The following is a 17,891-nucleotide window of genomic DNA, read 5'->3' as shown; positions in this document are numbered from 1 at the left end:
ATACGGAATCTTACAAGGAAACCAGAAATCCTACACCAGCGTGCTAATTCAAAATTTTATGTTCACAGAATGCAAAGGTTGCCCCGTGTATCAACATATTTCACTGATATTCCACAATCTTTGGTGGTATGGTACGATATCAGTAACCAATGCCAACTTTTGTGAAATGTCTCATGGTTTTCGTGAGAACAACGAAAATGAAAGCAACATGAAATGCTGGCGAATACTAAATGATATTATAAAGCAACGAATAATAAAAATGCGCAATTCTTTACGGCTTAATGCACATCTACATATAAAAATTGAACAAATTAAATAGAATTCTAGAATAAACAGAAGTCTATGTTTGAGCGTTTTTCGAAGAGAGGCCAATGATTAAATATATCTTTATTGAGTATACCATAGCCAATAAATAAGAAAGTAAAAGGTACACAATGTCCATCACTGCAGGAAGCCAGGGACTAACAGGAAGCGAGGCCAAAAACAGTAGGGTACATGAAATAACATTGCAAGATGTTATTTCACGTACTATATTATTTTTGGATTTTGCAAGATGACTAAAAATATACGAACTATAAATATAAACATTCATATATACATCTCAGCACGCATAATCTCCACCATAACAAGTCATTCAAAATCAAGAGGAGACATGTAGACATGTATAGTATCTTATGTAGGACGGCACCTGAACGTCAATTCATCTCCGCCTTTGTACACTGTGATGATTACAGAAACCACTGTAAAAGGCCAGAAATGTGTGTAATATTATGTTCGTGCAGTGTGTGTGTTGTTGTTTGTGGCCGTTTTGTCACCAGGCAGGCGATCACCTGGAAAGCCTGCCCAGTGTCCGTCTACACCACGGGGAGGTAGGCCACAACTACGCATGTATCGCGACCGCCCTCCGAACGCTCTGGTTTACCAGCTCTTACTGCCCTAATGTCAGAGCAAAACAAAAAAAAAAAAAAAAAAATAAATAAATAAATATTTAAAAAAAAAAAAAGTAATAATAAAAAAAAAAAATATATATATATATATATATATATATATATATAAGAAAATAATAAAACTAGATAATAAAATCCTGTCCATCGGGCAGCCCAAACCCAGGGAACCAGCAAAAATAAATAAGTAAATAAATACAAATAAAAAGTGAAAAAGAAAAAGAAATGAAAAAAAAATTAAATAAAAATAAAAATAAAATAAAATAAATAAAAAAATAAAATAAAAAATAAATAAAAATTAGAAAAATAAAAATTAAAAAAATAAAAATAAATAAAATATAAAATTGAAAAAAGAGGGGGGGATATATCTGATCCCGCACTGGCCAAAAGCCAGTGCCAGCAAGGGTCTCCACTAGGAAGGCTAGGAGGTATTCCATAGTTGAGTTAAGGGAGCCATGACCAGAGAGTAAGTAGAGAGTGTACAGACCAGGATGAAACCATTTCTGAGTGGACTCTAACGTGGCAAGGGTGACGTTAGCTTGGGATCCACAGTGACATCGATGGTAATGCCAAGAAAGGTGACAGGGACAGCGTGCCTAATGTAGAAGCACAGGCCTCGGTACATAAGAAAGAGATCGAGGGGCAGACAGCCGTTAAGGACCTGCAAAGCAGGAGTAGACACAGTCCTACAGGCCCTGCACAGAAACCTTCTTAACATTCCAGAACCAGGCGGCCGCGCCATAGGAACAAATTGGGAGAAAAACAGCTTTGTAATATAACCGTAGAGAACGAGAATTAAGACCCCAAGATTGTTTAGAGAGACGCAGAAGTGAGAAGGTAAGTTTTTTGACTTTCTCTGAGAGATCTTCCAAGTGTTTAATCAAGAGGAGACAAACCGTTCGCGACGATTAGCCAAGACAGGCCAGCAGGTAGACAAAAAAGGCACATCTACTAGAACCAGTAGCGAAAGCAGGCCCCGCCGTTCTGATCGGCACTCCAACATTACAGCCACGACGGGAACGATATCCATTACATCAGATGGACTGGAAACAGGAGAAGCACTAAGAATAGACAGCCACAGGCTTTGTGTGTGAAAGACTTACTGTGCTATTCGCGATCGGTGTTCCAGCATTTCCTATCTGTTCCGTTACAACTGAACCTGGATGTCTAGGACTGGAAAATTTCGCGTTGTCATGGACCAATTGTAACGCTTTTCCGCTGTAATTTCTCCATTATTTCGATGGCTGAGAAGGTCAACTTTGGCTGTTGCACCACAGGGCAATCAAGTTATCAGCACTGGTCCGTGTGGATCCAAAAATAAATGTCGGCCTAATCTTCCCTGCAACTGGGTATGAAGCAAATCTTTGTTTTCATACAAGAGAATTGGGATGTTTGTTTCCACGCTGAATGTAAAAAAATTCACTAATATATAATGGACACACCGGACCAGATTTGCATTCTATGAACATAAAATTCTGAATAAGCTCATTGGTGTGAGTTTACTGGTTTTCTAATAAGATTTATTTTTCCACCTATAAACCTCTGTGTTGCTGTTGAGAAATGGTAATTATTAATTTCCAAATTTAACTTTATTAATCCTCTCCGATACAAAAATTCTTCGTGGGCGCCAATGACCATTTCTTTTTACGTTTCTTTATCTTTTTGTAAAATCTCTTTACTTTATTTTAAACAAGATTTAACATTTATAAAACTGACTTTGCAGTTTATTTTTTAAATGTCTTTAAATATTGCCAATAATTTACTATTTCATTTTCTGATTAATCGATATAAATCTATAAAACGTTTATTGACAGGTAACAGTTATTAATTAATATATCTTTCCTTTATTATCATTTTTTCAGGCACAACTCAGGTTTTCAGAATGGGAACAACAAAATGAACAGGCATTTGTTAATGGTATTCCACTAGTTTCGGAATTCACTCCTGTGTTTGAGAAACCATCACATAAATTGAGTAGGTCAAAGGTAATTTACTTTATATTATAAATATTATCTATTTTCTTTCTCTTATTATATACAATATTTTATACAGAATACTGTATTATTTTCTTAACCAGTTCTAAACTGCACTTTGTTATTGTTAAAATAATGCGTGTGCTCACTTTTTACTTAGTAAATATTTATCGGGCCGTACATCATGGCAATTCTTGAGAGAACTCCATCAGTTCAAACAAATATCTGGACCTTTCAGTGTGGCAACCAAAATGTTTCCTTGGTTATGAACGCATCAAAATGCACTGCTTCCACAGAAAGTTTGAATTTTTAAGATCCAATCCTGCGAACAGTTGACCAAAATTGGTGGTTAAATAATGCACCAAACTGTCCCCTCCGTAACTTTAATTAATAATGACATACCAGAAAACACACACATCTAATATACACCGGTGTTCAAAGAAAGTACATCACCTAGGAATTTCACCTTTCTGACCCATCCCATTTTCTCGATGGTATGTTACATTAATAACTAACATCACAAATAGAAATATAAACAAAAGATATTTATTAATAGTTAAGGCAAAGCTAAGTAATATTTGACAGGTGCTCTCGAAATATTCCAAAATGAGCATTTGCAACCTTTATACAACAGTTTTGGTAAACACGACAATTATGGCTGAAATGTTATCGAGAAGCCCTCAATTTGCTTCAGTTTATCATTTTAAATACCGTCTACGGTAAAACAAAATGAAAAGTTCACCAGGTGCAAACTAATACTTAGTTGAACCGCCTCTGGCCCTGATGACAGCAGCACACCTTCGAGGCATTGACAAGATCTATTTCTGAAGATAATCAACTGACAGTTCGTGGTTGCAAACACTAATTATGGCTTCCTGAAGTTAACGAAGGGTCTTTGGTTTCTTTCTGGCAACTGCACATTCCACACGATGCCAACAGTTCTCTATAGGATTCAGGTCCGGGCTGTTTCCTGGCCAGCTAACAGTAGTAATGGACCGTTCTTCCAACCATTTTTTCACCTGTAACAAATGTAAACACATTACTGTCGAACCTCTAATGCAGAAATGAAGCTAAAGTAACTACAGAAGTGCCTACTTACACTTTTCGTCCGATGACACGGAGCAGAGTCGTCCTGAAAGATGCAGTTACTTGGCAGGTTGAAATGGTCTCTAATGGTTGGCAGCAATTTGCCTTCCAATATAGCCATGTATCCATTGGCATTTAGGGAACCTTTTATAAACTGCAAGTGATCTACTCCGCGATACGAAATGCACCCCCATATCATTTGGCTGGTAGGGAATTTCACTGTAGCCACCATACAGTCTGGATGTTATTCTACACCAAGTCTACGGCGAATCGTTTGTCGCCCATCAGAGCCATGCAGGTTGAATTTCTTCTCCTCCGAGAAAATAACTGACTTCCACTGCTCGAGGGTCCATTTTACATGCTTCTTACACCAAATTAATCGAACCTTTTTCATTTTTTGTGAGGAGGGGTTCTTCTTAGGACGACGGGCTACAAGTTGATGTTTGAAGAGGTGTCTTCTGACTGTTACTGCACTTGCTACCACTCCTGTATGTTCTTCCCATTCTCTGTTCAGCTCAGACGAAGAAGCTTTATGGTTTTTAAGTCATAAGCGCTTCAAAACGCGATCCTGTTTTGGCGTAGAGACTCGTTTTTGTCCGGTTCCTTTTTTCCTATCAACAGGACCAGTATTCTTGAGTTTGGAAAGAAATCTACTCACTGTCGACTGATTACAAGTCACTCTTGTCACTCTTTAAGCAATATGTCGGGAAGAACATCCTTCCTCACGTAAAGCAACAATAGCACTCTTTCTTTCTGGCGTCAACTGCACGTAACTGGCCATCCTGACACAAGCAAGGAATAACTGCAACTCTTGCAGAGCGTGCTTATAAAACTGAAAGTAACAGTTGATGCAATATTACGTCATCACCTACGCGTGTCAATCTTATCTGATGCAATCTGTAAGAAATATAGCTGTATACTTACGTCATTCGGACGACAATAACAATTTTAATGGGTGATGCACTTTCTTTGAACACCAGTGTATAATGCAAGGTTTTAAAATTAAAATGCAATCAATCTGATAATCTTGTTCAAATGCAACCCACCTTTATACGAATGACGAAACAACTACCTTCGTGAAGTTGAAGCTACCTTTATTAAGCATACCTGGAAGAAGTTTACAAAAGTTTTACTGAGGTTTAACTCCTCAAAGAGGGATGTTCGTTCGTTCGTTCGTTCATTCATGCATGCATGCATGCATATCACTTTTGTGCAAGATTGCACTCAAACTCCTTCATCAATCCATTTTCATTTTAAAAAAATATTAAAAACGAATGAAAAAATACACATATAACTTCCACTCATCATTTATGGATTCCCAAGCTTTTCCACCTGGAAAAAGTGAAAAAACTTGGGAATAATTATTGCTCTGTATTATTTATTTATTACCACTGTATTACAAGCGAGGGGTGTGATACTATTACAGATCAACATATAATACACAGCTCAACGCCGAAATACCAACGTGGCTGAGTTAGTCGATCTTAGGCGAAACAGCGTGGTTTTTTCTCCCGGAAACTCGAGTTTTTCGTCCAGCAAACTGAAAATCGACCTCACTTTAATGTCTATATTCTGTGATGCTCAGCTTTCTGACCAAAGTTTAGGGTCTGCGTGCTCTGTAGTGTGGTAAACTGTGAATATTTTGACAATGGGCTCGCAGTTTTTCCGACTTTCTACCGAGTAAATTTGATCGGCCACGGAAGTGACGTCATCCGCTGTTTTCACCAGAAGCGCTTCCCAGGCTCGCACTACTAGTAGTGTGATCAGAGCACGTGACGCATTCTTCGTGACTAAACGGTATGATATCTCAAGTCAGGAGCGGATTCCGCTTATTATCCCCTTAACCTTGCGTATAAGTGTATAATATTCCTAGGTCCATCTAAAAAAAAAGTAAAAACCTGGTCATGCGTCTCCTTACGATGATACTTGGATAGGATTGTATCTGGAGTTCTAACTTTTTAGAATTTTTGAATAGTATTACGTCAAATTCATACTTCCTGAATCCACTACTGCAGTAAGTATGATTGCAACAATACAAGTATTATTATTATTATTAGCTATATGTTGGTGCAAGGAAGCCTGAGGCTTATGCTGCACCAGCCAAAAAAAAAAAAATTCCCCAGTTACCCTGAGAGAGAGAGAGAGAGAGAGAGAGAGAGAGTCAAAAATATAAGGAAATCACCAAGAAAGAGAAAAAGAGAAGAATGATGATATCCAGCTCAGGACCCTGGGTATTCCAAGTCCATACTAATCAGATGTGAGCCCCTAGGGCGAGTATTTGTCAAATGACTGCGACAATACAAGTATTTGTCAACAATTTCTTTTTTCGTTTCGCAGTTTCGTTACACTCCATTGTTAGGTGCCCCTAACCAACTGCGCATCAAAGCCACAGAAAAGGTTCGACAGGCAAAGGCAGTTTATGATAAATCGCTAGCAAACAGAGCAAAGAGTGGGGGGGGGGGAGGATTAGGAATTCTTCACATACATAAATGCTAAGAAGAGCAGGACAAACCAGATCGGACCTGTACGTAAGGAAAAGGGAATAGTATTAAATACACCGGCTGCCGTTGCAGATGAACTCGACAGTTATTTTGCATCGATATTTACAGAAGAAAAACCTTTTGTGGCAATGGGAAATTGTGGGAACGAAGTTGAAAAATATGTAATTAATGACATTTAAATTTCGCAAGATTATTTAACGAAAAAACTTTCGAGTCTACAGGCCAGTAAGACTCCTGGAGTTGATGGAATATACCGTATAATCTTAAGGGAAGCGGCAAGTGAGTGCTTTGAACCATTAAGGTTAATTATGCAAGCATCACTAGACTCTGGGAGGATTCCGCTGGACTGGAAAAGTGCCAATGTATCTCCCATACATAAGGGTGGTTCTAAGAGTGAAGTGGGAAATTATCGACCTGTCAGTCTGACTTCAGTGGTAGGGAAAATCATGGAGGCAATGATCAAGGGTGGAATTCAGGATCATTTGGATAGAATTGAAATTCTCAAGGATACTCAGCTTGGTTTTGTAAAGGGAAAATCATGTTTAACAAATCTGGTTCGCTATTTTGAACGAGTCACTCATGAGCTGGATTTAGGGAATAATTTCGACATTGTTTATTTAGATTTCAGCAAAGCTTTTGACTCAGTCCCACATGAGCGGTTGCTTTATAAGCTGGAATCACTTGGAAAATCCTTAGATGGATATCAGGATGGCTTCAGGACAGGTGGCAGAGGGTTGTGATAAATGGCTATTCCTCAGATTGGGTTGATGTAAGAAGTGGGATTCCCCCAAGAATCAGTATTAGGACCACTGTTGTTTTTAATTTTCATAAATGACATTGATGAAGGGATAGAGTGCGTGCTGTCTAAATTTGCAGATGATGTTAAAATTGGTAGAGTACTTAATGATCACTGTCAAGCTGAGCTTCTTCAGAGAGACCTATATAGACTTCAGGAATGGTCAGAAAAATGCCAGCTATGCTTTAATCCAACAAAGAGTAAGGTATTACACTTGGGAAACAGTAATCCCAAAATAACTTATTCACTTGGTGGAGTTCAACTAAACCCAGTACTGGAGGAAAGGGACTTGGGTGTTACGATACGGTCAGACACGAAACTTTCTGAGCATTGTAAACAGGTTGCAAGGAAGGCCCATGGTGTCCTATCGATGACCTATCGAACTTTTGCAAGTAGAGAAAGGGAAGTGATAATCCCATTATATAAGGCTTTTGTTAGACCGCACTTAGAATACTGCGTTCAAGTATGGAGACCGCACCTAAAGAAAGACATCGAGCTTCTTGAAAGGGTGCAAAGACGGGGAGATTTGATTGAGGTGTTTAAGGCTCTGAGAGGCATCAGTAAAATGAATGAGGACGAAATTTTCAAGATTATAAATAATACTAGAACTAGGGAGCATAAATTCAAGTTACGGGGGGTGATGTTTAGATTGGACTGCAGGAAATTTTATTTTAGCCAGAGAGTTATAAATTACTGGAATAAGTTGCCTACGTGGGTGGCAGAGGCTGACAATTTGGGGAAATTCAAAGGTCATCTGGTTAGTACCTTCGGGTGAGGGAAACGCATAGGATGATAGGTTTAATTTCCTTTTCTTTTATTAATTATTAGTTTGTTTGTTTTTTTATCATTGGTTTATTCGGTTTTTTTTTTTTTTTTTTTGGCTGGTGCAGCATAAGCCATAGGCTTTCTTGCTCCATGCGGCCATTACTAATACTAACTACAAGATCGATCCTTTAATCGACGCTGTTTTCCAGAGACATTTAGATACGTTGCAATCGCAAGCATACATCTTTTACTTTAGTTATCATAAATCCATTGTATCTTGTCTTTCAGAAATTATGAAAATTTGTGAATGATCAATAAAATATTTACAATAAAAAAGCTCTTTTATTTCGTAATCAATATATACAAATCCAAATACCTAAAAGAAACGCGAAGGATGTTTCACATAAACCAGGGGTGGGCAACCTTATTTGAATAAAAGGCCATATTCATTTTCGGAAATAGTGGAAAGGCCGCACCGATCCTTCGAACCACTACTTACGAAGTAAAACATAGGTAATTATCAGTGTTCAATTTTATTACATATAACTATAGAAAAGGCAAATAAATTTCAATAAAACATACATATTTACAATATTCTCATCATAATACATCCACCTACATTTTACATGAACACAAAATTTAAAAATATATAATTATAAAGATAATAAATTATTTTCTAAATTGTTATTCAAATGAAAATTTATAGCAATTATTTAACATTCTCTCTGTGTATTATACAGGAATAATTAGAAAAAAACTGTACTATTGTAAAAAAAAATTAAAATAAGAGTTAACTAATGAGTTGAAGATTTGATGCTTTGGTGGTTGAGCTGTTTACCAAAAAGGATGTCTCGGCTGAAATCACTTCGATTGCACATTTTTAATGAGCTAAACTCATCAGAATGCATTGGTTTCAGCCGAAACATCTTTTTTGATAATTAACTAATGAGATTTTTGGGTTTGTTTTTTATTAGATAACAACTGGATATCAGGCTCCATCTTAGTTGTACGCAACTTGAGTTGGTCTTCTAAATGAATATCAGATATCTGAGTCCTTAAATGACTTTTAATTTGTGTAAGGTATGAAACAGTTGATTCGCAACAATACGTAGTTGCAAATCAATACAGCAGTCGACGAGCATGTTGACGTAAACGTGGGTATTCAACTGCATTTTTCCATATTTCAATAGGATCTTTTTTGGTATCAAAAAAAGTCTTTAACATATTATCTTCTCCTAATTCAATTAATTCCATCTGTAGTTCCGTCAGGATATCAACTAAATGTGGCTCATACGCCAATTTCATTTCGAAAGTATGTTATTCGAAATCAGAAAATCTATCATTGTATTCTTCAATTAGCATGTCCAGTACGGTTATGTAGTCTTTGAAAGTGTCACAACATATTTCTGCTCCTTTAACATATTTTTTAAATGAGGGAAATGTTCCCCAGGTATTTCTGATTTAGAGAAAAGTGTTTTATAAAAAATTATTTTTTTTCGAAATACCAGAATTTTTTGCCACGTCATATATGTCTTGTTTTTCTCTGCAAATAAACATTTAATTCATTTTGCTTTTCCATAATATCACACAAAAACGCAACATTTCTACAAAATTCTTCATCTAATAAATCACGTTGTTGTTGTTCCTCGTAAAATTTTTTAATTTGTTCTCGCAAAGCCAAAACGTTTACTAAAATTTGTCCTTTTGATAACCAGCGCACTTTACAATAATGTGGCAAGTCGACATTATGTCTCATCATCCAATATAAGCGTGCTTCGAAATTGGCGATGTCTTAAAGCATTTACTCGAATAAAGTTAACAATTGCAATAATTTTGTCCAAAGTATTGCTCAATGTGGAGGATTTAGCACAAAGGTTTTCTTGGTGTAATATACAGTGGAACGAAATTAACTTTTCTAAATTGGGCTTTTCTTTTTTTAACAATGAAACGAACCCTTCTCGTTTTCCTCTCATAAAAGGTGCACCATCCGTGCATACACTCACCAGGTTACCAAGGTTTAGTCCTCTCTCAAGACACATTTCTTTAAAGTTATTAAAAATATCAATTCCACGAGTCCTTCCAGTGAGCGTACCCAAAGCCAGTAGTTCCTTGTAACAATGAAAATCTTCAGTTATAGCACGAATAAAATATAATATTTGAGCAGAGTCATTTCTATCAGTGGTTTCATCTAACGCTATTGAAAAATATACATCTTTAGAGTGAATTATTACCTGAAGTTGTTCTCCTACATTCTGAGCTAATTCATTTTGTCTATTAGTTAGAGTTTTTCTTGAGAGAGATAATTGTTTGTATTTGTCAACTTTTTCCGGATATAACCATACTACTGCTTCAACAATCCATTCTTTTATCATTTCGATGTCACTAAATGGTTTGCTCTTTTTCCAAGTACATGCGCTATTTTGTATGTAACATCGGTTGCAGAAGTTCCTTGCTTAATAAAAGTACCAAAAGCCTTTCCTGGTGCTGTTTTTCTTTCTTCATTTTTGAAGGGCAGATTTACGAGCTTCTCCTTCTAATTTTACATATTTATGGTCCTTGTGAGATAGATAATGTTGATTTGCATTGTATTTTTTTTTATGTTAGTGCTGTATTACATATCAAACAAACCATTTTGTCTTTCACAGAAATAAGAAAGTACTGCATCTCCCAATCTTCTTTAAATATTCTGTTTTCTTCATTCAACTTCCTTTTAACTTTTTTGGACATGATGGGCAATCTAAAAATTAAGCAATTGTGAAATGAAACATAAGAAATTACAGGATTACAAAATTCAAGACAAGAATACATACGGTTGTCAAAACATTCACAGTTACAAATATGCACATAAAAGCAATAGATAAAAAATCACGATGTCGCAATTTAAATTTTAAAATAAACTATTTTCGTCAAATTACTAACTCTGTTAAAATATTTTTTTATTTTAACAAACTTAACAGAGGATTAGAATTTTTCTTTTATTAAATAGCTTTCGTTTTTTATCATCTGTGGTACATAAAAACGATTTTTAAATAAATAGAAAAAGTTAAACATGATATATTTTACTTTTTAGATCAAAAAATTTGTATTTTCCTTTTTTAATTATCTGAATAATGTTTCTATATTGTGAAAAAAAAATATAAAGCTTTTTATTATTAAAACGTTTTGAATATTTAATTTTAAAAAATATTAGTTTAAAAGTAGTAGGATTATTTAATGATTTTATTTCATCTTTGTGTGACAAAGGCCGCACATAAGATCTTAGAAGGCCGCGGGTTGCCCACCCCTGACATAAAACATCTACCGCGCGTGCTTGTCACTCGCACAACTTTTTAATTCGTCTTTTTTTAACATCTAAGAAATATAACGGATACATTTTTTTCTTGATAAAATTTTAATATTGCGAATAAAAAAATAATGAAATATTTCCCATATCACAAATCACATAAAAACTATCACAAAACATTCCACAATATAAAAACAAACTATTCTAGAAAAGGTACACAAAAATCACAGATTACATGGAAAAAAAATTATTACACAAATATTCAAGAAAAATTGCCATATACAATTTACTTCTTTATTAATACTGTATTTGTTGTCGATCTTCTACTTTGCTCATCAGCTGAGCGATGATTACAGCGGAATGATTTGACGTAACGATCCGGATCAAATTGAAGCATATAGTGCACAGTGTTAGGGTCGGGCGCCACCTGTGGTATCCCACATCTGCGCCATATGTACACTGTGAAGAAATACAGTACTACTGTAGATGCCAGAAAAGTGTTGTGTGCTGAATACGCAGTTTTGTGTTGGGTTCTGTTGTGTGTCCTGGCATTTGGTCGCAGGGCCCCTGGTGGAACCCCACGTTGTCCGCACACACCACTAGGAGGTAGCCAAGCTGCCCATAATTCTCTGGCTAGTCCCGTCAGGGTCGCCTCAGCTTCCTGAGCGGAGACCAAGTTAAAATCAAATTGAAGAAATTATTTTTCATTTAGATCATAATAATCTGCAACGTGCTTAATTGTCAACATTATTCACTCATTCGCACAATATTATTCATTACGCTGAAAGCTCGCTCAGCTTCAGCACTGCTAATCGCAGTGGTTTCAAAAATATTTTTGGCTTTCTTGATTGAAAAGGGAATTTCACTCGATTTTAAAAATAAACTGTCTTTGACAAAATCTCTAAAATAATTAATTTTATTTCATATTTTATCAGAAAACTTAAATTTCTTATTCGGTTTTCAGTCTTGCCACCGAAATGAAAGTTCTTTCGTATTCCACGATAGCATACGTTTAAAATTTCTTTCAATTCCTCGTCGTCAATGGTATCATTATTTTCATTATTTAATTTAAAATCACTCTGTTGCATTAATAGTTTATCCTTTAAGGATAAAACAATGCATTTAATAACTTTTTGTCACGAGGTAATTTTTTAAATGTGTTCTTACTTTCGAATTTGATTCCTTCAAATTCTTTCTACTTGAACATGCTCTCAATTTTTGCGTCATAATTTCCTTCAGAATTTTTAAATTTAGCAATAGCATTGATAGTTCGAATAATTAACTTATATGCGTTTACCATAGTGATTCTATAAAGCATCTTTAAGAGATAAGAGATCCTGCAGGATGTCGATCATTAGAGCTAAATGGTTAAGAAATTTCAGATTTAAAAGTCGATTTAATAAATAATATTTTCCGTTTATACTCTGAGACGACCAAACGGTAGACAAGATAGACAGAATACAAGAAACAGCACCGTGTTTAGCACTCACTGGCTTGAACTCCGGCCACTCAAGGCACATGTACTTATTCACACGCACTCGGCTACGGTGGCCTCTTTTTAATAATCCAGAATATTTAACTTCTGATTCAAAATGTTTGCACAAAGCGGGATAATTCCTCCAACCCTCAGTTGCCGTCCGCAAGTTACAAGCTGCTCATCGTGGCCCGAACCCGAACACACGACCGATATTTATAGTTTCCACATCAAGTTCTTTAGCAATCATCCTTAATTCGCGCTTGTTTTTTGGAGATTGGCGATATAATGCATACAGTTTTATTATTTTATTTTTTTTTTTTAATTTTTGCTTGTATGCCATTATATTTTAGAACATTTTCTACACAATGAAAGGATCGAAGAAGTTTCAAAATCTGCCAACATGTCATCTTCGTAAACTTCATATAATATCTTAGTTGCCTCAATCCACCCCCCACCCTACTTTGCTACTGTCGCTAGTTCTTTGACTTTCCCCAGGGGGTCACATCTGGTGAGTATGGGCTTGGAACACCCAGGGTCCTGAGCTGGATATCATCATTCTTCTCTCTCTCTCTCTCTCTCTCTCTCTCTCTCTCTCTCTCTCTCTCTCTCGTGCAGCATAAGCCTCAGGCTTCCTTGCACCATATGGCTAATAATAATAATATTGTGCAAAACGTCGGAATCACACGGATATTCTGCTACTGTCACACTAGTTCTTTTCAGTTAAAGGAGAACCACAACACAGGTTGACCAGAGGCTATTATCCGTGTCGGAAATCTTAATCCTCTGACTGGCTATGCATATTGACAAGCGCGACTTCTCAGTATGTGACTACATAGGTTTTACGGACATCACTACCATTGTGAAATAGTAATCCCTTTCACCCTTAATTGGCGCTTTCTAATTACCTAAACACCGAAGTTGAGAACAATGCATACAAGGCGCCTCCGAAGCCAGGTGGGCAGGAGCAGCAGTGCGTAGCACACGCTTCTTGATTAGACCAGGGTTCGAGCCCGTGACCACCAATACGGAGGATGCAGAAAGTCAGGGAATGACCACCGCATATCACTGGAGCAATATGGCCTTAGTTGCTAATGCTCCTAAAAACCAAACAACAACAACAATGCATACAATTTCTCTCGTAATCGTCGTTATATGGAAATTTTCTTCGTTCAACGGAAACTATTTTAAATGTAATTACCAAGGGGAATTCAAAAAAATTCGCTATAAAGAAGTTGGTTAAACACAGGTCCGACTGTACTTGCTAGCATCCCATTTTTCTTCCAGCTCATGTATTAATGATCTTGGTAAAACACCTCCCACCATTCCCAACACGGTCCATTCAATGCCTCCTGTGGTCTTCCGTCAAAAGGATATCAGAAGGATTTTGATGAATCTTGATGCTAAGAAAGCTCCAGGTCCTGATGGTATTTCTCCACTTGTTCTCAAAATCTGTGCTCCTGAACTTACTCCTATTCTTTGCCGCCTTTTTTCACTTTCTTATTCCAAAGGTGTTTTTCCTTCTTGGAAATTTGCTCATATCCAGCCAGTTCCTAAAAAGGGTGACAAATCCCTCCCATCCAATTATCGTCCCATTGCAATTACTTCTACTCTTTCTAAAGTAATGGAGAAATCAATTAACCGCCATCTCTTAAACTACCTAGAAACCTTCCGTCTGATCAACGATCGCCAGTATGGATTCCGTCAGTGTCGATCCACTGGTGATATTCTGGCTTATGTTACCCATTTATGGACTACTTCAATGGAAAGATTCGGTGAAACCCAAGTAGTTGCTCTTGACATCTCAAAGGCTTTCGATCGTGTTTGGCATAAAGGTCTTCTAAACAAGCTTCCATCTTATGGTTTGCCAACTGTTTTTAGTAATTGGTTATCCAGTTTTCTCTCTGATCGCTCACTGAGGGTGATGGTAGATGGCTCTCTGTCTTCTAACTTCTCCACTAATGCCGGTGTCCCCCAAGGTTCAGTTCTTTCCCCCACTCTTTTCCTCTTGTATATCAATGACCTTCTTCCATTGACTGGAAATCCTATCCATAGTTTTGCCGATGATAGCACATTGCATTCAACTTTCCATTTTGAGAAACCTTGCCCTGCTCAATCAGCTTCAACTTCTCGAAAATCTGCTACTAATTCCTTAAATGCCGATCTTCAGGTAATTCTCCAGTGGGGCAAAGACAACTTAGTTGATTTCAACCCTTCTAAAACTCAGTCTTGTCTTATATCTCACAAAAAGGATTCTTCTGCTCCTATGCTTATCTTTAGTGACACTCCAATTTCTAGGCAAAAGGATATATCTCTTTTGGGGATTACCCTGACTTCTAATCTCTCTTGGCACAAGCACATTACAAATATTGCTTCCTCTGCATCTAAAAAACTTGGTTTTCTCTTTCGCTCTCGGCGTTACTTTTCTTCCAAACAGCTGCTCACTCTGTATAAATCGCAAATCCGCCCTGCCATGGAATATTGTTCCCACATTTGGGGTGGTGCCCCCAAAACCTCTCTCAGGCTTCTTGATTCCATTCAGAAGAGGGCAGTTAGGTTAATTAATGATTCATCTTTAACAGAGTCTCTCCACTCGCTTTCTCATAGACGTACTGTTTCTGCTGCATGCCTCTTCTACAGATATTTCCATGGGCACTGTTCTTCTGAATTGGCTTCTATAATTCCCGCTCTCTCTTTCAAAACAGTCCGAACACGTGCTGCCACCAGCCAACATCCATTTACTGTTCAACTTCAAACCCACAGAACCAACTTTTCATCTTCCTCATTTATTCATTCAACTGCCGGTTTCTGGAACAACCTTCCTTCATACGTATTTCCTGAAAATTACAATCTACCGAAGTTCAAGTCCAATGTCAACAAATATCTTCTTTCGTCTTCTCAACCTCCAACCCAAGCACGGTACAAAGTACTATAGGTTCTAATACCTCTCGTGTTTGGGGTTCACATAAAAAAAAAAAAAAAAAAAAAAAACTTAAATCAAAAGAATGAAGCAATTTTAAAATACATAACTGATCGAATGCTGGGGATGTTGCCCCGCTCGTCCCACCGTAGTTTCGGCTCTGGATATTCAATAATTGCATTCAGGATGTCATTTGTAAAATAAATGATCGTCTCAAAAATGGGATCGCAAACTTTCAAAAAAAAAAAAAAAAAAATAATGGGCTCTCGCGAGCCCACTACAGCTCACCTACAGGCTGTAAGTGAGAAGTATTAAAAATAAATGTGCAGCATATACACGGAGCAATATTGCCTTAGTCTCTGATGCTCATAAAAACCATACTATACAACAACCGAAATTACTCCACCAAGAAAGAATGGGCTAAATTAGCTAAAATTTGTGTGCCTAACTGTGACGCTGCTACTCCAAGCTGAATGACGCTGTAGAACATCCAATAATGCGCCTGTTACCGCCTGACGCCAGTATCAGAAGGTCTATAAACATGTGCGCAAAGGTCACAGGCAAACATAACGGTGAGCGAATGAACATCTAATAGTGTGCAATGCCTTCTACACGTGTAAGGCAACGTTATATATATCTGACGGACTTGGAAAAGGGTGGGATCACCAGGTAGTCAGAAGCGGGATGGTCAACGCGGCAAATCGCCGTTCGTGCGGGCTACGATGCGTAAGTAGCTGGTCTCTCATGGCGACAATGCTGGCTGGCAATTTTATGCATATGATAGCAACCTTTACAAAGTTATCGATTCTTCAAACGAAAATTCCCGGTGGCAAAGTGGCCAGAAACAACATAACAACACTACACGCGTTTCTGGCCATTCTACAGTCTTTTATCTTCACAGAGCACAATGGCGAAGCTGAACTAATGTTCCAGAGCCGCTGTACAGGAGATATTATACATGTCTAGTCTTGATTCCACTTGCACCGCATTACAGTGCACACAACATCCAATGTACTGTCTTGATTCTGTCTCAGCAATTTCTAAACCCAGCGAAATGAAAATTATGTTGCTTCAGATCGAATCGTACAGTTCGATCTTCAGCGATCATTTTAATGGATATTCTTATTGCAAGTACTGGCACATTCAAGACCTTAGGTGTCTTATTCCAGTCTTGTGTCGCTCTTGCGATATTGATTTCATTATACTGTATCTTAGACTTCCAAACAACTCTGTTTAATTAAGCGTTCTTCCTGGACTTTGAAGAATGATAAAATTATCAAAACTTAATTCTTCTTACCTTTCCCTCATACTCAACATTTACTTGCTAGTCCTCTGTTTGGTTTCCTTCTGGCGCACTACAGCCTTAGTTGCTTTTACGCCAATAAAACAAAAAACCAAATCAATCCGTTTCCTTCAGATATTACATATTCACCACATTGATTATACGCTTAACCCATCTACATGTAGGAGGTAGATGGCTTTCATCAAAAGGTGAAATACCACCACTTTGCCTATTGGAGGCTTGAAGTGGTGAAACCCATGTTTAGTCTCTAGAGCAAAGTTTCCGGCATTCCCATCCCCCCGTACTTCTCCTTCAACTCATGCACGGTACTAAGTACTATAGGTATCAAAAATACCTTTCGTGTTTGGGGTTTTCGTAAAAAAAAAAAAAAAGTATAAGAAATTACTTTGAATTTGTTTCATTCATCCAAATTTTGTAATTATTTTAATACAAACGACTACTTTGTACTGATTCTCTGTAATCTGTATTGCTCAGCTTTCTGACCAAAGTTTGGGGGTCTGCGTGCCCCGTAGGTAAGAAGTATGCAAATAAATAAATGGGCTCTGGTGGCACCAGAGAACGTCTGAATATTTTCTCTTAGCGGAAAACAGTCCTATGGACAGAGTCGAGGTTCGCACTCTCCCAGTCCTATGGCCGTTACTGGGTGTTGCGATTGTATCCTCCCAACAGTGAAGTTTTGTGAAGGCAGTGTCATCGTATGTTTGTTTGTTATTTGGTTTTTAGGAGCATTTGCAACTAAGGCCATATTGCTACGGGAAATGCTGTGGTCATTCCCTGACCTTTCCGCATCCTCCGTATTTGGTGGTGACAGGCTCGAACCCCGGTCTAATCAAGAAGCGTGTGCTA

Source organism: Mastigoproctus giganteus, chromosome 6 (genome assembly GCF_048544385.1).
Source record: "Mastigoproctus giganteus isolate SK-2022 chromosome 6, ASM4854438v1, whole genome shotgun sequence".
NCBI classification, from domain to species: Eukaryota; Metazoa; Arthropoda; class Arachnida; order Uropygi; family Thelyphonidae; genus Mastigoproctus; species Mastigoproctus giganteus.
Note: the sequence above shows the minus strand (reverse complement) of the source record.